This window comes from Bufo gargarizans, chromosome 4, assembly GCF_014858855.1.
Source record: "Bufo gargarizans isolate SCDJY-AF-19 chromosome 4, ASM1485885v1, whole genome shotgun sequence".
Classification (NCBI taxonomy): domain Eukaryota; kingdom Metazoa; phylum Chordata; class Amphibia; order Anura; family Bufonidae; genus Bufo; species Bufo gargarizans.
Window position 1 is genome coordinate 348,732,517 of NC_058083.1, and position 26,200 is coordinate 348,758,716.

The 26,200-nt window shown below is 42.1% G+C and overlaps 1 protein-coding gene across 1 annotated transcript in view; it reads left to right on the top strand.

Annotated features, from left to right (window-relative positions):
* QPCT (glutaminyl-peptide cyclotransferase) overlaps window positions 1-26,200 on the top strand; it is a 341,372-nt gene that overhangs the window by 133,795 nt on the left and 181,377 nt on the right. The window lies entirely within an intron of this gene.

The following is a 26,200-nucleotide window of genomic DNA, read 5'->3' on the forward strand; positions in this document are numbered from 1 at the left end:
TCTGCATAGCATTTTCAAATTCCACTTCATCGTTCACTAGTGGGTGTACAAATTTTAGGCATTGTTATCAGGTTACTAACAAACATGAGATATCAAAAACTCACCGTGAAGCTGTGAACACATATTTTACTATAACAAAGAGCAAAGGCATTGATACATTGATAAACCAGGCACATGCTTCAAAAAGAAAGAAGGAGATACTTCAAAACATAGAAGTAATGAAACGAATCTTTGATATTGTTAAACTGCTAGCAAAACAAGGATTACCTTTTCGTGCCCATGGAACTAATGAATCATTATATAATTTGAATAATGCTGAAATTAACCATGGAAACTTTCTAGAAATGGTTTTATTTCTCTCGAATTATGACGTTCCGCTTAAAAATCACATTCGGAAATGCATTTCTGAAAGTGAAAAGAGTAAAAAACAGAGAAGACTCCTGGGAAAACAGACAGCTGGCCGTGGATCACTTGTGACATTTTTGTCATATAACACAGTAAAAAAAGTTATTATGGCAATCGTTCAGACCATGAAGTCATCAATAGTGTCTGAAATTGGTGAAAAGAGATTTAGCATCCAAGTAGATTCTACACAAGATGTTGGAGTAGTTGACCAAGCTACTGTGGTTGTTAGATATGTAAAAGAGGAATCTGTTAAGGAACGTCTCATCTCTGTTTTACCGGTAAAAGATACATCTGGAAGAGGACTCAATGAACTTTTAATGTCAAGTTTTAAAATTCTTGGACTGGATTACAAAAAAATAGCAGGAGAGTCTTTTGATGGAGCAGCAAACATGAAAAGTGCTTATGTGGGGTTGCGTGCTCAGATTGCAAAGGAAGTGCCTAATGCTGTCTACATTTGGTGCTATAGTCACATTTTAAACCTGTGCATATCTGACTGCTGTGATGTTTTAGAGGCAAAAACTTTTTTTGGTCTTCTACATCGCCTAGCAACATTTATTGGGGACTCTCACAAGAGAATGAATGTCTGGAGGGATCAGCTTGATAAGAGATGTGGGCATGAGAAACTTCTCAGGTTGCAAAAAATTGGGGAGACAAGATGGTGGGCCAAAGATAAAGCCCTCCACTGGCTATTTGGAGAAAAACACTCACTATTTTTGGACACTTTAGAAGTGTTATTGTTGATTTCACAGTTCAAACAGTCTGATTCAAAGACTACTTCAGAGGCTTCTTCTCTGTCAGAAAACCTATGTTTGTTTAAGACCATTTTAACTGCACATCTATTTTTGGCTATTTTTGATGTTATTGGCCCTGTTTCAAGATATCTTCAAACAAGTGGTCTTGACTATATGGTTGCATGGAGAATGGTGGAAAGTACAGTTGACCAACTAAAAAAAATTGAGTTTTCTTATATAAAAGAGAAAGCAAAGCAGTTTGCAAAAAAAATAAATGACCTAATCATAGAAAGAGAGGGCCTTGATTCCCTGGAAGTTGAGTCAGAGCTACAAGAGAGAAGAATTGGGCGAAAAAAGCGTATGCCTGGCGAATCCTCAATTGATGAACGTCCTATTAGTGAAACCCAACGTTTTCGAGTTGAAGTTTTTAGACCAATTCTGGATCAGATTATTGGAAGCCTGGATGAGCGATTTTCTGAAAACAAACAATTAGTTCAGGACTCCCAATACTTGGATCCTCGTTTCTTTGACAAAATCAGAAAAGATCCAAATGTGTTAGAGGCAGGAGCACTACAAAGAATTTCTCAATTGGCAAACGTGGATGAATCGGGTCTGAAAACTGAGCTACAGAGTTTTGCCAACTTGTTCCCACATCTTAGAGAACATGAGAGCGGGAAGGTAAACATAGTTCCTATTAGCTCTCAGCAAGAAGATGATGATGATGATGATTATCTGGATAATAATCCTGTTAATACTGATGCTGATGATGAGGACTGGGGCTCCTGTAAAGTTGATACCATGGAACAAGAAACAAAATGCAAGTCCTGTAACAAATGTTTTCTTTGCTGTCACCGATTTCTTGTAAAATATAATCTTTTTTCAACTGCTTATGAAAATCTCTCTGTAGTTTATGAATACCTGCTAACACTATCATATACTCAAGTGGCATGTGAAAGAGCATTTAGTAAGTTAAAACTTATAAAGACTCGCCTAAGAGCCACCATGGGGCAAGAACTTCTTGATGCACTTATGATAATGTCAGTTGAAAGAGATCTTTTGGAACTTGTTCAATTTCCAGATGTTCTTGAAAAAATTCGGAAGACCTCTCCTTTGATGAGGTCTTTGCTAACGGTTTGAAATTTTTGAGAAAAACATACCTCTCCAAATGTTAGTATGGTGTATGCAATACATCATAATATGTTCTGCACTAAGCAGTTGTAATATGCACTTAACTATTTGAAAAAAAATATGTTCTCATGTTTGTTTGCTAGTGTGAAAAAAAAAAAAAAACAATTCAAGAAATGCATGTCCTTTTAATTTATGTTTTGCTTCTGTATATCGGATTAAAGTTCTCTATTTATTTTAAAGTCTTACAGTGTGACTTGTTTAGAAGTGCACCAAAAAGCAAATTTCAAAACGAAACAAAAATAGTCAAGCCGAAACAGAACATTTTTTTAAATTTACATTTTTCATCATAAACTTTTAATTTCATTCATTTTTTATTAAATAATTAGATTTTTTTACTTTACTTTTAGGGGCTTCGGGGAAATATTAGGGGTCTAAACAGACGCCTGATATTTCCCTTTTAAAATAGAAAAAGCAATTGAGGACACAAAGTCCTCAATCTCTATTTCTGTATCCCCTGTTACAAATGAACAGGAACCCTCTATATTGAGAGTTTCTGTTCATTCAGAACATGAGGACAGAGTGTGTTTACTATAATTACAACTATGAATGAACACACCTGTATATCACTTTCTTTTTATTCATAATTGGGAACACAGTAAACATGTTAGGTTCTCAATTATTTACAAACACTCAGTGATCGCTGATCACTGCGTGTTTGTGCCTCACTCTGCTTCCTGACACAATGTCACAGGAGGCTGAGCAGGCGGTGCGGAGAGGAGAGCTCAACCTCCTGGGACAGCACTGCAAGCTGTCTCTGCCCACACACCACTCTGCCAATCTGAGACAGGAGGCTGAGCATTGTGGAGAGGAGACGTCGGCCACTCACTGCGCTCTCCTCCCTGTAGCGCTCGGACGGCTGACACAGTCTCTCCCCCCCCCTGCTCGGACACAGAGCAGCGCCCAGGGGGGAGGAGAGAATACACGGATGCAACACTGTATCAGCCATACAATGACACTTTCGGCATTATACCAAAAATGCCATTTTCGGCTGATATGTTTCGGCGGCTGATATATCGGAGCATCCCTAGTTTATTTAGTTTTCCTGTGTTGTAATTTACATGGCTGACGAAAGTGGCAAGGGGGGGGGGGGGGGTCAGTGGGCCTCTGGGTGTTACTTGCCCCCTGGGCCAAAAGTTGCCAGTCAGCCCCTGCTATGGGGTCCGTAGGCTCCGCTCGCCTCAGTTATGTGCCCAATCCGTCCTTTCCGTTCTCCTGCTCCTATAACGGAGCAGGAGAACGGAAAGGCTGAACGCTGGTGTGAACTCAGCCTTAGTCACAAGAATAGACAATCACAGTCTGCTTAAACTAATAACAAAGAATTAAATGTTACCATGTTTTTATTGAACACATTATGTAAACATTCACAGTGCAGGTGGAAAAAGTATGTGAACCCTTGGATTTAATAACTGGTTGAACCTCCTTTTGCAGCAATAACTTCAACCAAACGTTTCCTGTAGTTGCAGATCAGACGTGCACAACGGTCAGGAGTAATTCTTAACCATTCCTCTTTACAGAACTGTTTCAGTTCAGCAATATTCTTGGGATGTCTGGTGTAAATCGCTTTCTTGAGGTCATGCCACATCATCTCAGTCGGGTTGAGGTCAGAACTCTGACTGGGCCACTCCAGAAGGCGTATTTTCTTATGTTTAAGCCATTCTGTTGTTGATTTACTTCTATGCTTTGGGTCGTCGTCCTGTTGCAACACCCATCTTCTGTTGAGCTTCAGCTGGTGGACAGATGGCCTTAAGTTGTCCTGCAAAATGTATTGATAAACTTGGGAATTCATTTTTCCTTCGCTGATAGCAATCCGTCCAGGCCCTGACACAGCAAAGCAGTGCCAAACCATGATGCCCCCACCATCATACTTCACAGTTGGGATGAGGTTTTAATGTTGGTGTGCTGTGCCTCTTTTTCTCCACACATAGAGTTGTGTGTTTCTTCCAAACAACTCAACTTTGGTTTCATCTGTCCACAGACTATTTTGCCAGTACTGCTGTGGAACATGCAGGTGCTCTTGTGCAAACTGTAAACATGCAGCAATGTTTTTTTTTGGACAGCAGTGGCTTCCTCTGTGGTATCCTCCCATGAAATCCATTCTTGTTTAGTGTTTTACATATCGTAGATTCGCTAACAGGGATGTTAGCATATGCCAGAGACTTTTGTAAGTCTTTAGCTGACACTCTAGGATTCTTCTTCACCTCATTGAGCAGTCTGCGCTGTGCTCTTGTGGCCATCTTTACAGGACGACCACTCCTAGGGAGAGTAGCAGCAGTGCTGAACTTTTTCCATTTATAGACAATTTGTCTTACTGTGGACTGATGAACAGCAAGGTTTTGGGAGATACTTTTATAACCCTTTCCAGCTTTATGCAAGTCAACAATTCTTAATCGTAGGTCTTCTGAGAGCTCTTTTGTGCTAGGCATCATTCACATCAGGCAATGCTTCTTGTGAAAAGCAAACCCAGAACTGGTGTGTGTTTTGTATAGGGCAGAGCAGCTGTAACCAACACCTCCAATCTCATCTCATTGATTGGACTCCAGTTGGCTGACACCTCACTCCAATTAGCTCTTAGAAGTGTCATTAGTCTAGGAGTTCACATACTTTTTCCACCTGCACTGTGAATGTTTACACGGTGTGTTCAATAAAAACATGATGGCATTTAATTATTTGTGTGTTATTAGTTTAAGCAAACTGTGTGTCATACCCCACTCTGACAATGTGCGGAGGTCGGCCAGGATAGCAGCACGAGTTTAGTGTTGTCATTAGTCATTAGTTTAAATAGCTCACCTGCCCAGTGCCCTGAGTGGATTATACTAATCATTGTGGTCTGGGAAGCTTGGAGGGAAGGTTGGCTGTCTGTTCCTGCTCTGGAAGATAAGTGTCATTTCTAGTTTGGTTGTTTGTGTCATCTATCCCATCCAGGTTCTGGGTGAGCAGGCTGCTCCTATTTCCCCACTTCGCCATCTCAGGGAATTGAGGGTTTTGTCAGCTCAGGCTGGAGGACACATCACACCTACCTTCAAGGTCTGCATGTGGGCTGAGCAGTGCAGGGAAAGAGGTCAGGGGTTAGCTAGGAGGTGACCCTTCCCCTGTCTCTCGTCCAGAGCCTGGTTGGTGCATTATCTGTTATACTGAGTACACGTCCATCGTGACATTATAATCCGCCTTACTGTGACTACCATTGCTCAGCGCTTTTGTGATGGAGTCAATTGATGCACTGGTTGACCGCATGCAGGGTTTATCCCTCTGCGTAGTTCGGTCACACAGTGTCAGAGGGTTCTGGCATCAGGTACAGGTCAAATTGTTGGGGAGCCTAAAGTCGCTCTTCCCGAGAAATTTACAGGGGGTACGGATGATTTTTTCCGCTTCAAAGAGTCATGTAATTTGTACTTTCGACTGCGTCCATTTTCATCAGGTAATGAAGATCAGAGGGTGGATATCATCATGTCTTTGTTTGAAAGGGACGCACAATCCTGGGCTTTTTCTCTGCCGCCCGGTTCTCTGGCCCTCCGGTCAGTGGAGGAATTTTTCAAAGCCCTGGGATTGATTTACGATGACCCAGATCGAGTCTCGATGGCAGAATCGAAATTACGTAACTTACTACAGGGTAAACATACTGCTGAGGTTTACTGCATAGAGTTTAGGAAGTGGGTTACTGAGTCGGGGTGGAACGACCCCGCGTTACGTAGTCAGTTTTGTCAGGGGTTATCTGAAAGGTTGAAAGATGCCCTGGATTTTCATAAGTACCCAGATACTTTGAAGAATGCAATGTCTTTGGCTATACGTTTGGATAGACGTATCAGAGAGAGAGGTGTAAGGGTCCCTCCGTGCAGGGGATCCCTCCCACGTGTGGGTTTGTTTCACCTACTGCCCAGGGCGATATTACTTATTACTCTGGGGTAGGGGAGGAACCTATGCAGTTAGGTCAGATATCTTGCCATTCTGATAGTAGAGACTTTAGAAATGTGCACAATCTATGTTGCTATTGTGGGAAGATGGGTCATTTTATTTTTTCTTGTCCTTATGTTAAACCACAGGTGGAAGAGAAAAAGAAAAAAGAAAAGAAAACTTCCCGTCTGGTGGAGCAGACGGGTATGCAAGCTCCCTGCAGTTCCCGTTTTCTCCTTTCAGCTATGGTGGCGCTAGAGTCTAGAAATGTGTTTGTTGATGTTTTCCTTGATTGTGGTGCTGGGGTAAACCTAATTGACCTTCTTTTTCTTCAAAACCTAGGACTAAGTACTTGCACGTTAGAGAACGAGATTTGTGTTTTTGCTATTGATTCTTCCCCTCTTTCTCAAAAGAGCCTTACTCACATGGTTCATGGTATTCATTTAAGGGTGGGTGATTCACATGATGAAATTATTTCTTGTTTTGTCATGAAGGATTTGCCAGCTCCTATAGTTTTGGGGTTGCCATGGTTGTCTAGACATAACCCAATTATAGACTGGCAAGCGAGACAAATCATTGGTTGGAGCGAGTTTTGTTCGGATAATTGTCTTGGCACATCTATCTCTGGTTTGTCCATTACGCCTTGCCTCCGTATCTCTCAGATTTTTCGGATGTCTTTTCGGAGGGTGGTGCTCAGGAATTGCCCCCTCATCGAGACTATGATTGTCCAGTGAATCTCATTCCGGGGGCTAAGTTGCCTAAGTCTCGGCTTTACAACCTCTCTCAACCCGAGAGAGAGGTAATGCAAAAGTATGTCGCCGAGAGTTTGGCAAAGGGTCATATTAGACCATATAAGTCTCCAGTGGCAGTAGGTTTGTTCTTCGTGAAGAAAAAAGATGGATCACTGAGACCGTGTTTGGATTTCCGTGAGTTGAACCGTATTACAGTCTGGGATCCATATCCCCTGCCTTTGATCTCTGATCTTTTTGATCAGATTGTTGGAGCCAAGGTGTACTCCAAGTTGGATTTGAGAGGAGCATACAATCTGATCAGGATCAAGGAGGGGGATGAGTGGAAAATGGCCTTCAATACGCACAAGGGTCATTTTGAGAACCTGGTAATGCCTTTTGGGTTGACGAACGCGCCAGCAGTATTTCAGCGATTCGTCAATGACATTTTTCATCACTTGGTAGGGGAGGTTCGTAGTAGTTTACCTAGATGACATTTTAATTTATTCTCCTGATCTGAAGACCCATCAGGATCACGTGAGACAGGTTTTGACGATCCTTTTGGACAATAAGTTATATGCCAAATTAGAGAAATGATTGTTTGTGGTGCAAGAGCTTCCGTTCCTGGGATCCATGCTTTCTGATTCCGGTTTTCGTATGGACCCCGAAAAGGTCCGGGCGGTTCTGGAGTGGGACCGACCAGAGAATCAGAAAGCTTTGATGTGGTTCTTGGGGTTTACGAATTATTATAGAAAATGTATTTCGAATTATTCTACCCTAGTCAAACCTCTTACTGATATGACCAAGAAGGGCGCCGATGTCTCTGTCTGGTCGGATGAGGCATTGCAGGCCTTTTCGGCTATTAAGGAGCGTTTTGCGTCTGCTCCCATTCTGGTGCAGCTGGATGTGTCTCAGCCATTCGTGGTGGAGGTTGATGCATCAGAGGTGGGGGTTCGGGCGGTGCTGTCACAGGGTTTATCTCCTGGCAAGTGGGTCCCGTGTGCCTTCTTCTCCAAGAAGCTTGCGTCGCCGAGAGGAATTATGATATTGGAGATAGGGAGTTGTTGGCTATCAAGTTGGCCTTTGAGGAATGGCATCACTGGTTAGAGGGGGCGTCTCACCCCGTTACGGTGTATACAGACCATAAGAATTTGGCTTACCTGCAATCTGCCAAGCGTCTGAACCCTAGGCAGGCCAGATGGTCACTGTTTTTTACCAGGTTCAATTTCGTCGTTACCTTTCGTCCAGGGGTCAAGAACCCCAAGGCAGATGCCTTGTCTCGCAGTTTCCCTGGGGGAGGTGATTCAGAAGATCCGGCGCCGATTTTGGCGGATGGGGTGGTGGTCTCCGCTCTGTACCCTGAATTGGAGATGGAGGTGTTGGGAGCCCAGGAGGGGGCTCCTGGTTCTTGTCCCCCAGGGAGGTTGTTTGTTCCTGAGGGCCTACGATACAAGGTGTTCAAGGAACATCACGATACTGTTCCCGCTGGACATCCTGGTGGTAAGTCCACCTGTGATCTGGTGTCCCGGAGGTTCTGGTGGCCAGGGTTACGTAAGAGCATTGAGAATTACGTGACAGCTTGTGAAACCTGCGCTCGGTCAAAGGTTGCTCATACTCGACCGCCGGGTTCACTTCTTCCTTTGTCTATTCCATCTCGTCCTTGGACGCATTTGTCTATGGACTTTATTACAGACCTGCCGAGTTCCTCCGGGAGAACAGTGATTTTGGTGGTAGTCGACCGTTTCAGTAAAATGGCTCACTTTATACCACTAACGAGTCTGCCTAACGCTAAGACTCTTGCGCAGATTTCTGTGGATAATATTGTGAAATTGCACGGTATTCCTTCGGATGTGGTCTCTGATAGAGGCATGCAGTTTGTCTCCAGGTTTTGGAGGGCGTTCTGCTCTCGGCTTGGCATTCAACTTTCATTCTCTTCGGCTTTTCATCCGCAGTCGAATGGTCAGACGGAGCGTACTAATCAAAACCCGGAGACCTACTTGAGGTGCTTTGTGGATGAGAATCAGGACTTTGTGGATGAGAATTTGCGTTGAATAACCGTAGGAAGGAGTCCACGTGTAAGTCGCAATATTTTAGCGCATACAGTTTCCATCCTCAGTTTGGTACCTTTTCTGGGTCTGGTTCCTCCGGGATGCCAGATGAGGAGAGATTCTCTTCTGCCTTGTCCTCTATCTGGCGGAGGATTCAAGGGAATTTGGAGAGGATGGTTGAGAGGTATAAACGAATGGCTGACAGGAGACGTGTGACTGGTCCAGACCTGTGTGTGGGTGATCTGGTGTGGTTGTCCACTAAGAATATCAAGTTGAGAGTGCCATCTTGGAAACTGGGTCCAAGATTTGTTGGTCCTTATAAAATTTCTGCGGTGATCAATCCTGTGGCGTTTGATCTTCCGCAGACTTGGAGGATCCATGATGTCTTCCACAGGTCTTTACTAAAATAATGCGTGAAACCGGTGGTACCATCGCCATTGCCGCCTCCTCCTCCTATTCTAGTCGAGGGAAACTTGGAGTTCGAGAGCTCCAGGATTCTCAACTCGAGAGTTCTTCGGGTTCCCTCCAGTACCTGGTACACTGGAGGGGATACGGTCCTGAGGAGAGGATGTGGGTTCCGGTGTCAGATGTCAACGCCAGCCGACTGGTGAGGGCCTTTCATAGGTCCCATCCGGATAAGGTTGGTCCGGGGTGTCCGGAGGTCACCCGTAGAAGGGGGGGGTACTGTCATGCCCCGCTCTGACGATGTGCGGAGGTCGGCCAGGATAGCAGCACGAGTTTAGTGTTGTTTTGGTGCCGTGCTGGATCCGCCTCTCATCAGATGCACTGGGTGGAGTCATTAGTTTAAATAGCTCACCTGCCCAGTGCCCTGAGCGGATTATACTAATCATTGTGGTCTGGGAAACTTGGAGGGAAGGTTGGCTGTCTGTTCCTGCTCTGGAAGATAAGTGTCATTTCTAGTTTGGTTGTTTGTGTCATCTATCCCATCCAGGTTCTGGGCGAGCAGGCTGCTCCTATTTCCCCACTTCACCATCTCAGGGAATTGAGGGTTTTGTCAGCCCAGGCTGGAGGACACATCACACCTACCTTTAAGGTCCGCATGTGGGCTGAGCAGTGCAGGGAAAGAGGTCAGGGGTTAGCTAGGAGGTGACCCTTCCCCTGTCTCTCGTCCAGAGCCTGGTTGGTGCGTTATCTGTTATACTGAGTGCACGTCCATCGTGACACTGTGATTGTCTATTGTTGTGACTTAGATGAAGATCAGATCACATTTTATGACCAATTTGTGCAGAAATCCATATCATTCCAAAGAGTTCACATACTTTTTCTTGCAACTGTATTTAATATGTCCCCATCACTGCCCAGCAGAGATTGATATCCAGCTTTCTCAGACTGCAAAATACCAGATGACCCTATTTATACATTGGTAAATCTCTAATATTATTGAATACTTGGGATTGATTTTGTCTGCGAGGCATCCTCTATTGACGAGCAGGCAGATTTATCTTTTAATATGGGAAACTTTACGGTAGGTTGTGTATTTGGCCTTTATTTATATACCGCCCCCTTATTCCTCATATTTACTGAATCACTTAATAACATTTGTGGATCAGTACCTGGAATGCCTTTTATTAATTATTGGTGATTTTAATTGTGTCATGAATCCAGAAGTGTACCACCTAGGGATCACCTTTGGCCAGTTTTTGTCAAGAAATAGGATATGTAGATGTATGGAGAAGGGTTGGAAAGGGAAAAAGTATACTCCTGTATAAGTAAAGGCGGAAATTCAATGTCTAGAATAGATCTGTCCCTGATAAATAAAAATTATGTTAGACATATAGAATCAATGAACTATGAGACCAGATCGATATCAGATCATGTTCCGCTTGTACTAGAAATAAATATGCAGGGCAATAATTATAAAGATAGGTCTCCATTTAGATTAAATTCCCACTGGATTTCCATAATTGATAACCATGACTCATTGAGTCAGTAGATTCTAGAATTCTGGGAGAGGAACTATAATACAGCGAGGTTACAACTAGTATGGGACACGTTTAAAGGTTTTATGAGAGGAATTATGTTTAGCAATGTAGTAAATCTAAAAAAAAGGGCTATGCTAAGAAGGAAAGGGGCTAAGAGATGCCACAGCAGTGGAAGACTATATTCGGATAAAAAAAAAGCAGAATATAAGAAAATATGCAGAATAAGAGTGAGGCTTATGTAGATTTTCTTGTAGAGAAGGCCCAACATAGACTCTTTTTTATGGGACAAAAACAATTTGTAGAAGGAGGTAGACCATGGAAGCTCCTAGCTAAGGTGATCTCAAATCAAGAGCAAAAAAAAGAAATAGGTAAAATTTGTTCCCAAGAGGGTATAATAACAGTAAAATTAGATGAGATAAAGGTAGGTTTTCAAAAATACTTTTTGGAATTATATAAATCGAATAACGACATATTAGATAGGGATATGGACTTATACCTAGATTCTATTGTTCTCCCGGGGCTTACAGCTTCTCAGAGGGAGGCCCTCAAATAAGATCCCTCCTCTGGGGAGCTGGAGGCTGCCCTGAAGGCCTGTGTGGGAAATTTTTCCCCTGGTCCAGATGGTTTCCTGTACGAATTTTACCGCAAATATAGGGAGGTGATGTTTCCCCACGTACTGTTGTTTTTTCTTAGATCTTTAGAGGGTGGTCAGCTCCCACAAACAATGACAGAAGCTATAATAATACTGATCACGAAAAAGGGAAGGACCCACTAGATATAGAGGCATATAGACCCATCTCCTTAATAAATACAGATGTTAAATTATTTTCAAAAATTTTTGCTACAAGATTATCTAAAGTCATTACAACAGTGATACATCCTGATCAAAATAGTTTTATTCCAAATAAGAGCACATACTATAATCTGCACCGTCTTTTCATTAACATCCAGTCACTGGGGGGAGTCTCCAGATCCACCCTGTCGCTGGATGCTTATAAAGCGTTCGACAGGGTGGAGTGGAGATTTCTTTGGAAAGTTCTGGGAAAGCTTTGGCCCTAAATTTATCGATATGATTAAACTTATGGACAAAACTCCCACAGCAAGACTGAGTGTGAACGGCAGCTTGGCAGACAGTACTTCCTTGACCAGAGGCACCCGTCAGGGCTGTCCTCTTTCTCCATTATTATTCAATTTATACCATATTTTTAATCCTATAAGACGTAAAAAAGTGGGAGAAAAATTGCAGTGCGTCTTATGGGGCGAATTCTGCCATTTACACTGATACACCGCCGACCGCATGCTGCACAGCACGGTCAGAGGTGTATCACCGTGGAGGGAGGAAAGGATGGGGGCCGGCATCTAGTTTTGTAATGGCAGCGGGGCCCGGTGCAGTCACTGTATTCTATTGCACCAGGCCCCGCTCATTGTACTAATCGTATCTACAGTAACTGCAGGCAATGTTTAACTATAGAATATGTTCAATCCAGCAGCCTGTACTTACGACCATAGCAGGCAGGAGGCTGGGTGGGCGGGCAGGCACTGGCAGCGTAACTTCCTATGTCACGTGCCTGCTCTGCCCACTTTATGAATGAAGCAGGCGGCGCGGGCACGTGAGTTATGCTGCCATTGCCCGCCCGCCCAGCCTCCTGCCTCCTACCTGCTATGGTGGTAAGTACAGGCTGCTGGATTGAACATATTCTATAGTTAAACATTGCCAGCAGTTACCGTAGATACGATTAGTACAGTGAGCGAGCCCCAGTGCAATAGAATACAGTGACTGCACTGGGCCCCGCTGCCATTACAAAACTAGTGTAGATGCCAGCCCCCACCCCCTATATTGGGGGTCATTGACAGTGGCTGACACTGTTATGGGGGGATCTGTGAATGACATATAGCATAAGATGCTATTTATCTGTCATCCACAGATCCCCCCCATAGCAGTGTCATGCCATCCAAAGACCCCCATAACAGTGTCAGCCATAGACCCCCATAACAGTGTCAGCCAGAGACCCCCATAACAGTGTCAGCCACAGACCCCCATAACAGTGCCATCCACAGACCCCCATAACAGTGCCATCCACAGACCCCCATAACAGTGCCAGCCACAGACGCTCATAACAGTGTTAGCCACAGACCCCCATAATAGTGCCATCCACAGACCCCCATAACAGTGTCATCCACAGATCCCCCATAATAGTGTCATTCACAGGCTACCATTAGTTTAAAGCCCACCAAAAGCACACCTTTTGGTGCATAATGATTTTTTTCAAATTTTCCTCCTCAAAAACCTAGGTGAGTCTTATGGGCCGGTGCGTCTTATAGGGTGAAAAATATGGTACATAGAACCTCTTGCCGCTAAAGTTAGACAAGATCCTAGGATCAAAGGATTCAGGATACTGGGTACAGAGGATCGTGTCTCTCTTTACGCCGATGATGTTTTGTTTTTTATTGCATTACACTGATATTGCACTTCCTGAACTTATTCAGACAATTAACGGTTTTGGATCAGTGTCAGGTTTTGACATTAACTGGTCTAAAACAGTGCTAATGCCAATCGAAAAATTGACTATCCTCTGACAGACCCCTTGACTATGGTGAGAGTTGTTGACTCTTTTGAATATCTAGGTTTAACCATTTCTCCCAAAGTAGAAGAGTTTGTACAGCTAAACTTAATTCCGCTGATTAATAAACTAAGATAAAAAATGACGGTATGGCTTCAGGTGCCGCTGTCTAGGGCCGACAGAGTATCCCTAGTGAAAATGGTGATACTACCTCAATTTCTTTATACTCTTAGAAACTCCCTGTTTTGGATTGAGGACAATTTTTTTAAGTTAATTGAGACCGTGATATATGATTTACTTTGGGGAAGAAAGCGGGTAAGGCTTAAAGGGAACCTGTCACCCAAAAATCGCCTATTAAGCTGTTTACAGTACCTTATAGTGCTGTATAGTCGTTTCCTGATGCACTTTTTGTTAGTTTTGCAGCATGTATGCTCAGTCAGAAATCGATGTTATATTCAGCTGCTGCCCCGTGCCGGGCGCGGGCGCGTTTGATACAGGATGTCGGGCGCATGCGCAGTGCGGCGAAAGTAAGACGGCGCGTAGTACGCGCGGCAGCCGGGACCGCGCTCCTGCCGCCCTTTACTGCGCATGCGGCCGTTGAGCGCGGTCCCGGAATCGGATTTCGGCTGTCAGTCACAGAGGCAGGGGGCGGGGAGAGGGCCATGTAAGACGCCGAGGCCGCTGCCCCCGTGACTTCAAGCCTGACTTGAAGCACGGGGCAGCAGCTGAATATAACATCGATTTCTGACTGAGCATACATGCTGCAAAACTAACAAAAAGTGCATCAGGAAACGACTATACAGCACTATAAGGTACTGTAAACAGCTTAATAGGCGATTTTTGGGTGACAGGTTCCCTTTAAAATAAATTATCTGTATCAACCGCTTGAACAAGGAGAATTAAACCTCCCGTTCTTTAAGGGATAATTTATAGCCTCAAAGCTTTGGTTGTATAAACATTGGGAAAGGAGCCCTTTCTTGTAGACATTTATTGAGTAGATCTACCCATCGTAATATTTTTTCATTTTTAGAGTCTGGGTCACTAATTAGATTTCAACAGGATTATAAGGAAACAAAACTAGAAGGCTATTCGCTAAATCATGGGACACTGTTAGAGCGTGGTTTGGAATAAAAGGATAATTATATTTGACAACTTTATGGCACAATTATTTTTTACCTGAGTTGGAGGATTTAGCGTGGGAAAATGTTTGGCAAAAAAGTAACATTCTATATGTTTCGCAAGTAGTAAATAATGGAGAAATACTTTTTTACATTTTTGGAGTTTTCATAAAGAGAATACACATTGGATCTATCTTGGTTTAGTTATCTACAACTTCGTTCAGCACTCACTAGTATAAACCAAAAAGTATTATTACAGATAATCACTGACACATCCTTAAATGAGTTATTGGGAAATGTAGGTCACAAGTTAAGAATTTTGAATATTTATAAATTGTTTGTAGATATATTATTTAAGGGATTGTCTTCGCCTGGTCAGAGGGTGTGGGAACGTGATTCAATGGTTCAGCCATCTGACTGGGGGAATATAATGACAAATTTTCGGTTAGTATCTCATAATTTCAATCACGTTATGGTTCAGTTTAATATTTGACATAGAATAATCGTTACACCAGCCTGGCTCAACAGATGTGGGCTTAGAACTAGCTCCAAGTGTCCTAGATGTAATTTGTTAGGGGCAGATCATTTACATATGTTCTGGTCCTGCACACAAATAACAAAATACGGGGATACAATAGCCAAACTGATCTTTCAAAAACTAAAAATAGTGATACATACACTAGAATGTTGTATTTTGGATGATTTTTTCCAAGGTCAACTGCCATAGACATAAAAAAATGTTATTTATTAAAATAGCCTTTTTGACCAGACTTTTAATTTCTCGAGTTTGGTTCTCTTCTAATACTCCTACTGTTTATTCATGGTTAAATTTGGTTAATAAAGTTAAGAGATTTGAAAATATTTTAAATAAACAAAGGAATTGTGAAAAGAGATGGTGGAATGTATGGAGAAGATAGAGTTTTTAGGTTACCACTCTACTCTCCATTTGTGATTTGCCCCGGTCTCATCTACGGTGGGCGCTAGGTGACGCATCGCAAGGGGAGGGGGGTTGGATGGGGTATTCTTAATTTGGGGGATTAATGGGGAAAAAATGTATAAATAATCTATTTGTATGAAAAATGTTTGTAATATTTATTGTATATAAATGTTTATATTTTGTTATAAATAAAGTGAAAAAATATATATTGTTGAATAGTTAGTAAGAAGCCTCAAAAAAGCTGAATAAGAATCCCAGTGGCAAATAAATCCCCTGTATGTAGCATAGCTAGGCAGATTTGTCATTTAGGGTCCCATGAAAGCTGGGTAACACATTATGAGGAGCTGTAGTAGAGAATGCTATATATTAAGTCTAGCTACATAAATCCTTCTCCTTGCTCCCAAACAGTGCCATAACTAGACAGATTTACTTTTCAGATTCCTTGGAAACCTGGATTACAACCATGTTGAGCTGAAATAGAGACTGCAGAATGATGAATCTACCAATGTAAATCCTCTTCCCCATTCCTAAATAGTGTCATAGTTAGGTAGATTTGCCATTTAGGGTCCTGGGAAAGCCCTGTTATAAATATGTGGTTCTGTAATAGAGACTGGTGAACACTAAACGTACCCAGATAGCTGGATTATCTTGGAAAGCTGGATTATCTTGCACAATGTAAAGGTAACAATATATGAACAGTGTGTACAGATCCACAAGACTTGTAAACCAGCTTTTTAACACTGATGCATGTCATATTGTGAGAAATGTCATACAGTGAGAAATCCCCTCTGCCTATATAGGAAAACCGGAGATTTAGACATCTGGGAAAGCTGGGTAACGTGTTATGTAGTGTTAGTGTCCTGGTACTGTTTACTATATCTGCACACATACAGGGGTAGGTTTTTGTAATAGGCTGCTCAATTTTGCCATTTCCATCTCTTTCACAGTGCTCTGAATGTCATTTGAAGTGAATGGGCATTAAAGTGCTTTTCTGGTAATAATTGCTTTCTGTCTCATGCCCACAGCCTGCCTCCGTAAACAGAAAATTCATACTTACTCACTTTGGTCCTCGACATTGCCTGCACTGTGTCCATGTTCCAGTCCAGGCAGTATTTACATCTGACGCTGCACGGGCATGGTCACATGCTCAACTGTAGCCAGGGAATGGCTTCAGTAGTGATGAGCTGGTTATGGTTATACCCACGCAGAGACAGGGTCTGGAAAATAGACACAGTGAAGGCAGCGCAGAGGATCGGAGTGGCTGGGAGCAAGTAAGTATAAATTTTCTGTTTATGGAGGCAGGGTGTGGCATTAGGTAAAAAATGAGTATTCACAGAAAACCACTTTAACCCCTTCAGGACCCTGACATTTTTCACCTTAAGAACCACGCTTTTACTTATCCAAGCCATTCTGAGATTGTTTTCTCTTCACATATTGTACTTTATGACAGTGGTAAATTTTAAATAATTTTGTAAATTACATTTTCTGTTTTTTGGGATGTTAGAAGGCTTAGAAATTTTTTCCAAAGCCCAATTTTTAAGGCCCAGTTCAGGTCTGAAGTCACTTTGTGGGGCTTACATAATAGAAACCACCCACAAATGGCCACATTTTAGAAAATACACCCCTCAAGGTATTCAAACTGATTACAAACTTTGTTAACCCTTTAGATGTTCCACAAGAATGAAAGGAAAATGGATTTTAAATTTCAGAATATCACCTTTTTGGCAGATTTTCCATTTTCATCAATTTTTCCAGTAACAAAGCAAGGGTTAACAGCCAAACAAAACTCAATATTTATTACTCTGATTCTGTAGTTTACAGACACACCCCATATGTGTTTGTAAACTGCTGTACGGGCACACGGCAGGGAGCAAAAGGGAAGGAAAGCCATATGGTTTTTGGACGGCAGATAATTTTAAGTTGCCATGTCACATTTGAAGACCCCCGATGCACCCCTAGAATAGAAACTCCAAAAAACTGTCCCTATTTAGTAAACTACGGGATAAGGTGGGAGTTTTGTTGGTACTATTTTAGGGTACATATGATTTTTGGTTGCTCTATATTACACTTTTTGTGAGGTAAGGTAACAAAAAATAACTGTTTTGGCACAGTTTTTATTTTCTATTTTTTACAATGTTCATCTGACAGGTTAGATCATGTGGTATTTTTATAGAACAGGTTGTTACGGATGCAGATATTACTTTTTTTGGTTGATTATAATGAAAACAACAAATAAACTGAAACAGGCTGTTTTTCAGCTGATCAAAAGTTTAGGACCACACCTCCAAAAAAAAACTAAACCCCCCCAAAAACAGAAATCCAACTTCCAAACATGAACTCAGTAATGAGTAGCTCTGCCATTATTGTTTATCACTTCCAAAATTTGTTTCGGCATGCTTGATGCAAGCGTTTCCATCAGGTGAGTGGGAAGATTTCTCCAAGTGGTGAAGACGGCTGCACGAAGGCCATCTACTATCTGGAACTGTTGTCCATTTTTGTAAACTTCCCTCCTTGTCATCCATCCCCAAAGGTTCTCAATTTGATTTAGATCAGGGGAACACGCAGGATGGGCCAAAAGAGTGATGTTATTCTCCTGGAAGAAGTCGCTTGTCCTGCGGGCATTGTACTGTAGCATTGTCCTGTTGAAAAACCCAGTCGTTACCACACAGACGAGGGCCCTCAGTCATGAGGAATGCTCTGTGCAAAATCTGGACATAGCCAGCGGCCATTTGACGCCTCTGCACTTCCTGAAGCTCCATTGTTCCACTAAAGGAAAAAGCACCCCAGACCATTATGGAGCCCCCTCCACTGTGGCGCATAGAAAACATCTCAGGTAGGATCTGCTTGTCTTGCCAGTAACGTTGGAAACCATCAGGACCATCAAGGTAAAAAATGTTCTCATCAGAAAATAAAACTTTCTTCCACCTTTGAATGTCCTATGTTTGGTGCCCTCTTGCAAAGTCCAAACGAGCAGTTCTGTGGCGTTCAGAGACGAGGTCTTTGAAGACGTTTTTTGTTTTTGAAGCCCTTCAATCTCAGATGCCATCTGATGTTTATGGGGCTGCAGTCAGCACCAGTAAGGGCCTTAATTTGGGTCGAGAATCGTCCAGTGTCTTGACGGACAGCCATATGGATCCTCCGGCTCAGTGCTGCTAAAAATGTTTTGGGTCTTCCACTTGACTTTTTTGTTCCATAACCCTCAGGATCATTTAAGAAATTCCAAATGACTGTCTTTCTGCGTCCCACCTCACTCTCATTTCTTCTTGTTGCATGCTGAAGCTCTACGTGGAACCTTGTTAAGCATCAACAATGTAAAATATGATTTTTTGTCATTTTTCAAGTGGTCTTAAACTTTTGATCAGGACTGTATGTATACTTTTTTTATTTATTTAAGTTTTACACAATAAGTGCATTTTTGAAACAAAAAATCATGTTTTAGTGTCTCCATATTCTGAGTGCCGTAGCTTTTTTATTTTTTGGGTGATTGGCTTAGGTAGGATCTCATTTTTTGCGGGATAAGATAATGGTTTGATTGGTACTATTTTGGGGTGCGTATGACTTTTTGATGGCTTGGTATTGCACTTTTTGTGATTTAAGGTGACAAAAAAATAGGATATCTTAGGATATATTAATATACCTGGTTGTTACGGACACGGCAATACTTAAAGGGATTTTCCCATCTCAGACAATGGGGGCATATCGCTAGCATTGTCTGATAGGTGTGGGACCTGCACCTATAATGAGAATGCATGCGCAGCCGCTCTCCATTAATTTCTATGGGGCCGCCGAAAATAGCCGAGCGCTTGCTCAGCTATTGCCGTCTGCCTCATAGAAATGAATTGGAGCATGGGCCGCACATGCGCAGTGCGCTCCCATTCACTTCTATAGGAGCAGCGCTTGGTGGTGGACAGACCCCGGGAAATCCCTCTTCATTCTCGTTGCAGTGCGGGTACCAGCGGTGGGACCTGAACCTATCAGACAATTGGGGCATATCCTAGCGATATGCCTCCATTGTCTCGGATGGAAATACCTCTTTAACCCCTTAAGGACTCAGCCCTATTTCACCTTAAGGACTTGGCCATTTTTTGCAAATCTGACCAGTGTCACTTTAAGTGCTGATAACTTTAAAACGCTTTGACTTATCCAGGCCATTCTGAGATTGTTTTTTCGTCGCATATTGTACTTCATGACACAGGTAAAATGAAGTAAAAATAATAATTTTTTTTGCATAAAAAAATACCTAATTTACTAAAAATGTTAAAAAATTTGCAAATTTCAAAGTTTCAGTTTCTCTACTTCTGTAATACATAGTAATACCCCCAATAATTGTGATGACTTTACATTCCCCATATGTTTACTTCATGTTTGAATTATTTTGGGAATGATATTTTATTTTTTGGGGATGTTACAAGGCTCTGAAGTCACTTTGCGAGGCTTACATAATAGAAACCACCCAAAAATTACCCCATTCTATAAACTACACCCCTCAAGGTATTCAAAACTGATTTTTCAAACTTCGTTAACCCTTTAGGTGTTGCACAAGAATTATTGGCAAATGGGGATGAAATTTGAGAATTTCATTTTTTTGCCTAATTTTCCATTTTAACCCATTTTTTCCACTAACAAAGCAAGGGTTAACAGCCAAACAAGACTGTATCTTTATTGCCCTGACACCCCATATGTGGCCGTAAACTACTGTACGGCCACACAGCGGGGCGTAGAGTGAAAGGTGCGCCGTTTGGTTTTTGGAAGGCAGATTTTGCTGGACTGGTTTATTTACACCATGTCCCATTTGAAGCCCCCCTGATGCACCCCTAGAGTAGAAACTCCATAAAAGTGATACCATCTAAGAAACTACACCCCTCAAGGTATTCAAAACTGATTTTACAAACTTTGGTAACCCTTTAGGTGTTGCACAAGATTTAATGGAAAATAGAGATACAATTTAAAAATGTCACTTTTTTGGCAGATTTTCCATTTTAATATTTTTTTTCCAGTTACAAAGCAAGGGTTAACAGCCAAACAAAACTCATTATTTATGGCCCTGATTCTGTAGTTTACAGAAACACCCCATATGTGGTCGTAAACTGCTGTACGGGCACAAGGCAGGGCGTAGAAGGAAAGGAATGCCATACGGTTTTTGGAAGGCAGATTTTGCAGGACTTTTTTTTGACACCATGTCCCATTTGAAGCCCCCTTGATGCACCCCTAGAGTAGAAACTCCAAAAACGTGACCCCATTTTAGAAACTACGGGATAGGGTGGAAGTTTTGTTGGTACTAGTTTAGGGTACATATGATTTTTGGTTGCTCTATATTACACTTTTTGTGAGGCAAGGTTACAAGAAATAGCTTTTTTGGCACCGTTTTTCTTTTGTTATTTACAACATTCATCTGACAGGTTAGATCATGTGGTATTTTTATAGAGCAGCGTTGTCACGGACGTGGCGATACCTAATATGTATATAATTTTTTTTAATGTAAGTTTTACACAATGATTTCATTTTTTAAACCAAAAAATTAATGTTTTAGTGTCTCCATAGTCTGAAAGACATAGTTTTTCAGTTTTTGGGGCGAATTATCTTAGTTCGGGTCTCATTTTTTGTGGGATGAGATGACGGTTTGATTGGCACTATTTTGGGGTGCATATTACTTTTTGATCGCTTGCTATTACACTTTTTGTGACGTAAAATGAAAATAAATTGCTTTTTTTACACCGTTTTTATTTTTATTTTTTTACAGTCCAAAATAGAAGCGTGCAGAAAGTGACGCACAGGAATGGTGCAAACAGTGGAGGAGGTGCTCTCAGTAAAAAAGGAATCACCCTTCCTTTTAAAAGTGAATAGTAAATGAATAAAATACTGGGCACTCTCCAAAATATATGTACCTCACAGTTTATTGAAAATTAAAAATTAAAAATTAAAAGCTAACAATACATAGTACATAACCTTAGAATAATTGATAAAACATACAGATAAAAATATAAATAAATTAATAAAAATGTCAAGAGCCCTGGATATTAATATGATCCAATCTATGGGGATGATGATACTGGAGAAAATTGTCTATTCCACTTTGGTGGTTATGTTCTGTGCAGTCTATGCAGGAAAATGAAATCCACAATGTTATTATCCTCGAGTAGGAAACAGAGGAGCAGCTGGTAAACTAGCAGTGAGTGGTACGTGCGGCGTCCCGCTATTACTCACTATTAGGTGCTATACAAGATTCTGCTGCTGTGCCAAAGCCTTTTAAGATCGGTATTTCCTTCGGTCCTTTCCCCACACTGTCCTTTAACACGCCACTCTATAGATGTAGGTTCCGGTGCTTGTTACAATCATCGGCTCCTTTTTCAGCGCTGGACGAGTGTCATACGTCCCTCTGGTGAATCAGTGTCAGATGCGCTTTGGATCTCCGATTGTGACAGGGTTAACTTGGGGTGTCCGTGGTCTTTAGGTTGGCAAATTCAATGTGAACTACCACTGAGGAAGGGGTGATAAAGGACCCCGAAACGCGTTTGGTGTAAAGAAAACCCCCCTATGGACATTGAATTTGCCAACCTAAAGACCACGGACACCCCAAGTTAACCCTGTCACAATCGGAGATCCAAAGCGCATCTGACACTGATTCACCAGAGGGACGTATGACACTCGTCCAGCGCTGAAAAAGGAGCCGATGATTGTAACAAGCGCCGGAACCTACATCTATAGAGTGGCGTGTTAAAGGACAGTGTGGGGAAAGGACCGAAGGAAATACCGATCTTAAAAGGCTTTGGCACAGCAGCAGAATCTTGTATAGCACCTAATAGTGAGTAATAGCGGGACGCCGCACGTACCACTCACTGCTAGTTTACCAGCTGCTCCTCTGTTTCCTACTCGAGGATAATAACATTGTGGATTTCATTTTCCTGCATAGACTGCACAGAACATAACCACCAAAGTGGAATAGACAATTTTCTCCAGTATCATCATCCCCATAGATTGGATCATATTAATATCCAGGGCTCTTGACATTTTTATTAATTTATTTATATTTTTATCTGTATGTTTTATCAATTATTCTAAGGTTATGTACTATGTATTGTTAGCTTTTAATTTTTAATTTTTAATTTTCAATAAACTGTGAGGTACATATATTTTGGAGAGTGCCCAGTATTTTATTCATTTATTTTTTTACAGTGTTCACCTGAGGGATTAGGTCATGTGATATTTTTATAGAGCCGGTCGATACGGACGTGAAGATACCTAATATGTATACTTCTTTTTTTAATGTCAGTTTTACACAATGATTTCATTTTTTAAACCAAAAAAAAAATCATGTTTTACTGTTTCCATAGTCTAAGAGCCATAGTTTTTTCAGTTTTTTCAGTTTTTGGGCGATTATCTTGGGTAGGGTATGATTTTTGGGGTATGAGATGACGGTTTAATTGGTACTATTTTGGCGTACATGCGACTTTTTTTATCACTTTTATTACCTTTTTGGGGAAGTAAGGTGGGCAAAATAAAAATTTCCTCATAGTTTTAAGTTTTTTTATTTTTATGGCGTTCACCTTGCGGGGAACGTAACATGACCATTTTATAGATCAGGTCATTACGGACGCGGCGATACCTAATATGTGTAGAGTATTTTATTTTAATTTTTATTCAGTGATAAATGTTTTTTTTTTTTTATCTTAACTTTTTCCACTTTTTTTTAACATTTTTTTGACCCAGACCCACTTGGTTCTTGAAGATCCAGTGGGTCTGATGTCTGTATAATACAGTACAGTACACTATATAGGGTATTGTGCTGTATTTTACTTACACATTGTCTGAACAGATCTATGCCTTTAGCATAGATCTGTTTAGCACCATGGACAGCAGGATGCCTGAGAAGGCGTCCTGTTGCCATGGGAACCTTCCCCGTCTGCTCAGTTGTGGCCACAACTTCGCAGACGGGGAAGGGTAAGGAGGGGGCTCCCTCCCTCTGTCACCCCATCCTGTCGGGGGGCTGCAAAGGCACAGCAGCCCCCCGATGGGAGAGGGAGGGAGCCACTTCTTGCTGTTAACTTTTTACATACAGCGGTCCGTACAGACTGCGGTATGGAAAGGGTTAAACGGCTGATATCGCGGCACAGATGTCAGCCGTTTATACCAGAGTGTCAGCAATGTGCTGACACTCTGGTATACCACTGGCCACCAATGATTATTCAAGAGGAGGCACCGCACCGCCCGAAACCCGTCCCCCCTGCACCTTCCGCCGCCATAAACTCATTCAGGGGTGCAGGGAGGGTGAAATAAACTTTATTTGGGGCATTTTAAAGTTTGATCGACAGCGGTGATCAGAATCGGCAGAAAGCGCAGCAAACCGCAGGTCTGAATTGACCTGAGGTTTGCGGTGATCGCCGATACGGGGGGGGATGTTCGTTGTGACAGGATGCCAGCTGAATGATTTCAGCCGGCATCCTGTTCGGATTAACCCCTGCAGCGCCGCAATCTCATTTTAAACTCATTACGTATCGGTACGTCATGGGTCCTTAAGGACTCGGGAAACATGCCGTACCGGTACGTCATGCGTCCCTAAGGGGTTAATATGTCTACTTTTTTATTTTTATTTTTCGTTTTTACCACAATAAAAGCATTTTTTAAACAAAAAAACATGTTTTAGTATCTCCATATTCTGAGAGCCATAGTTTCTTTTTTTAGTTTTTTGCCAAATTGTTTTATGTAGGGGCAAATTTTTTGCAGGATGAGGTGATGGTTTGATTGATACTATTTTTGGGGGTATACGCCTTTTTAATCACTTTCTACGGCATTCAGGTGAGGGGGTGGATCACTTGATATTTTTTTAGAGCAACCTGTATTGTAATGCATTGGCTGTCAGCCTTTATGCTAACAGCCTGCCTGTGAGACCCAGCCTAAGGGCTGGATCTCACAGGCTTCCTATGGAAGGCATCGGGCTTGCCTCCTCTGCCATCGGGTCCCGCCACTGTAGCGCAGGGACCCGATGTTGATGTGGAGGGCACCCGTATCCTCCGCAAAACCTCTGCATGCCACGGTCAGGACCCAGCTGTCAGTGACTGCCGGGCCTGTGCCGTTGATCAGGCGGGCGCAGCTCCTGCACGCGCCAAATCAGCCCGCCGTACACGTACTTTGCTGGTCCTCAAGTCACATCCATCTGTGACGTACATATGCGGCAAGGGTCCTTTAAGGGTTAAGACACGCTCCTTTTCCTGAACTTCAGTCCCTAGCCAAAGGTGGAGGGGCTGAAATGAAGAGGCATTTATTTGACTGCAAGAAATCTGTAAAAACTGCTTTGTGTAGCAGTTTGCAGATGCCTATACAGAACAACCTTTAGACAAAGTTTACTTTTAGGGTTTAGTTTTCTTTTAAAAGATTGTTTAAATGAGCTGACCAACAAATTTAATGAAGTCATATAATAATAGTCTTTATTTATATAGCTCCAAGGTGTTTCACAGTGCTTTACAATCAGGGGGTTCATATACAAACACAGTCATAAATAACATAAACAGACAAGTCAGCAATTAAAGCAAGATGAATGAGGGCTCTGTTCATAAGAGCCTACAATCTATGAAGAAATAGGGGTGACACAAAATATAACAAGTGCTTGATTTGTACAATGGTCCAGCCATCTTAACACAATAGTGGAGTAGTAGTAGTAGCAGCATGAGCCAGTAACAAGCCAATATCTGGAGTGCTTCAGGTGGGGGTGGAAGGTGTGAATGGACAAGAGTAAGATTAGGGTGATAGGCTAACCTAATACGATGTGTTTTTAGGGAGTGCCTAAAACTGTGGATGTTATGAATTAACCTAATGGCTTGGGGTAGGGCATTCCAGAGAATTGATCCACAGGTAGAATGGTACACAGAAATAAGGGAAGAGGTGTAGAGGGTGCAGCTTTGTGAGTGAGAATGAGCAGTTTAAATTGAATCCTGTACTGTATGGGCAACCAGTGCAAGTACTGGAACAGGGCAGAAACATCCGAATAGCGGTTAGACAAATAGATGAGCCTGACTGCTGCATTCAGGGTAGACTGAAGAGGGGAAAGTCTGGTAAGGGGGATACTAATTAATAATGAGTTACAGTTATCAAGCCAGGAATGGATCAGGGCAACAATGAGAGTTTTTGTTGTTTCCACTGTAAGAAAACTGCAGATTCTAGAGAGGTTTTTCAGGTGCAGGCGGCATGAGCGGGCAATCGATTGAATATAGGGGATAAAGGAAAGATTGTGTCAAACAACAATGAGACAGTGAGTGTGCTGCCTAGGCATGATGGTAGTGCCACACTTGCGATGGAGAAATCAGGTTTAGATAGGTTGGTAGATGGAGAAAACACCATTAGTTCAGTTTTTGAAAGATTCAGTTTTACATATAGAGAGTACATGATGTTAGAGACAGAGGACAGAGTCACTGGTGTTCTGTAGTACAGCAGGGGTGATATCATAGGAAGAAGTATATAGTTGTTATCGGCATGAAGATGGTAATGGTAACCAAATCTGCTGACATTCTGTCCAATAGGGGCTGTCTAAAGAGAAAACCATGAGGAACCCCTATAGCAAGAGGGAGAGGAGGGGAAGTAGAGCCAGCAACCAAGATCAAACCAGGAAAAGGTGGTGATCTACATGTCAATTGCTGCAGAGAGATTGAGGTGAATTAGTAA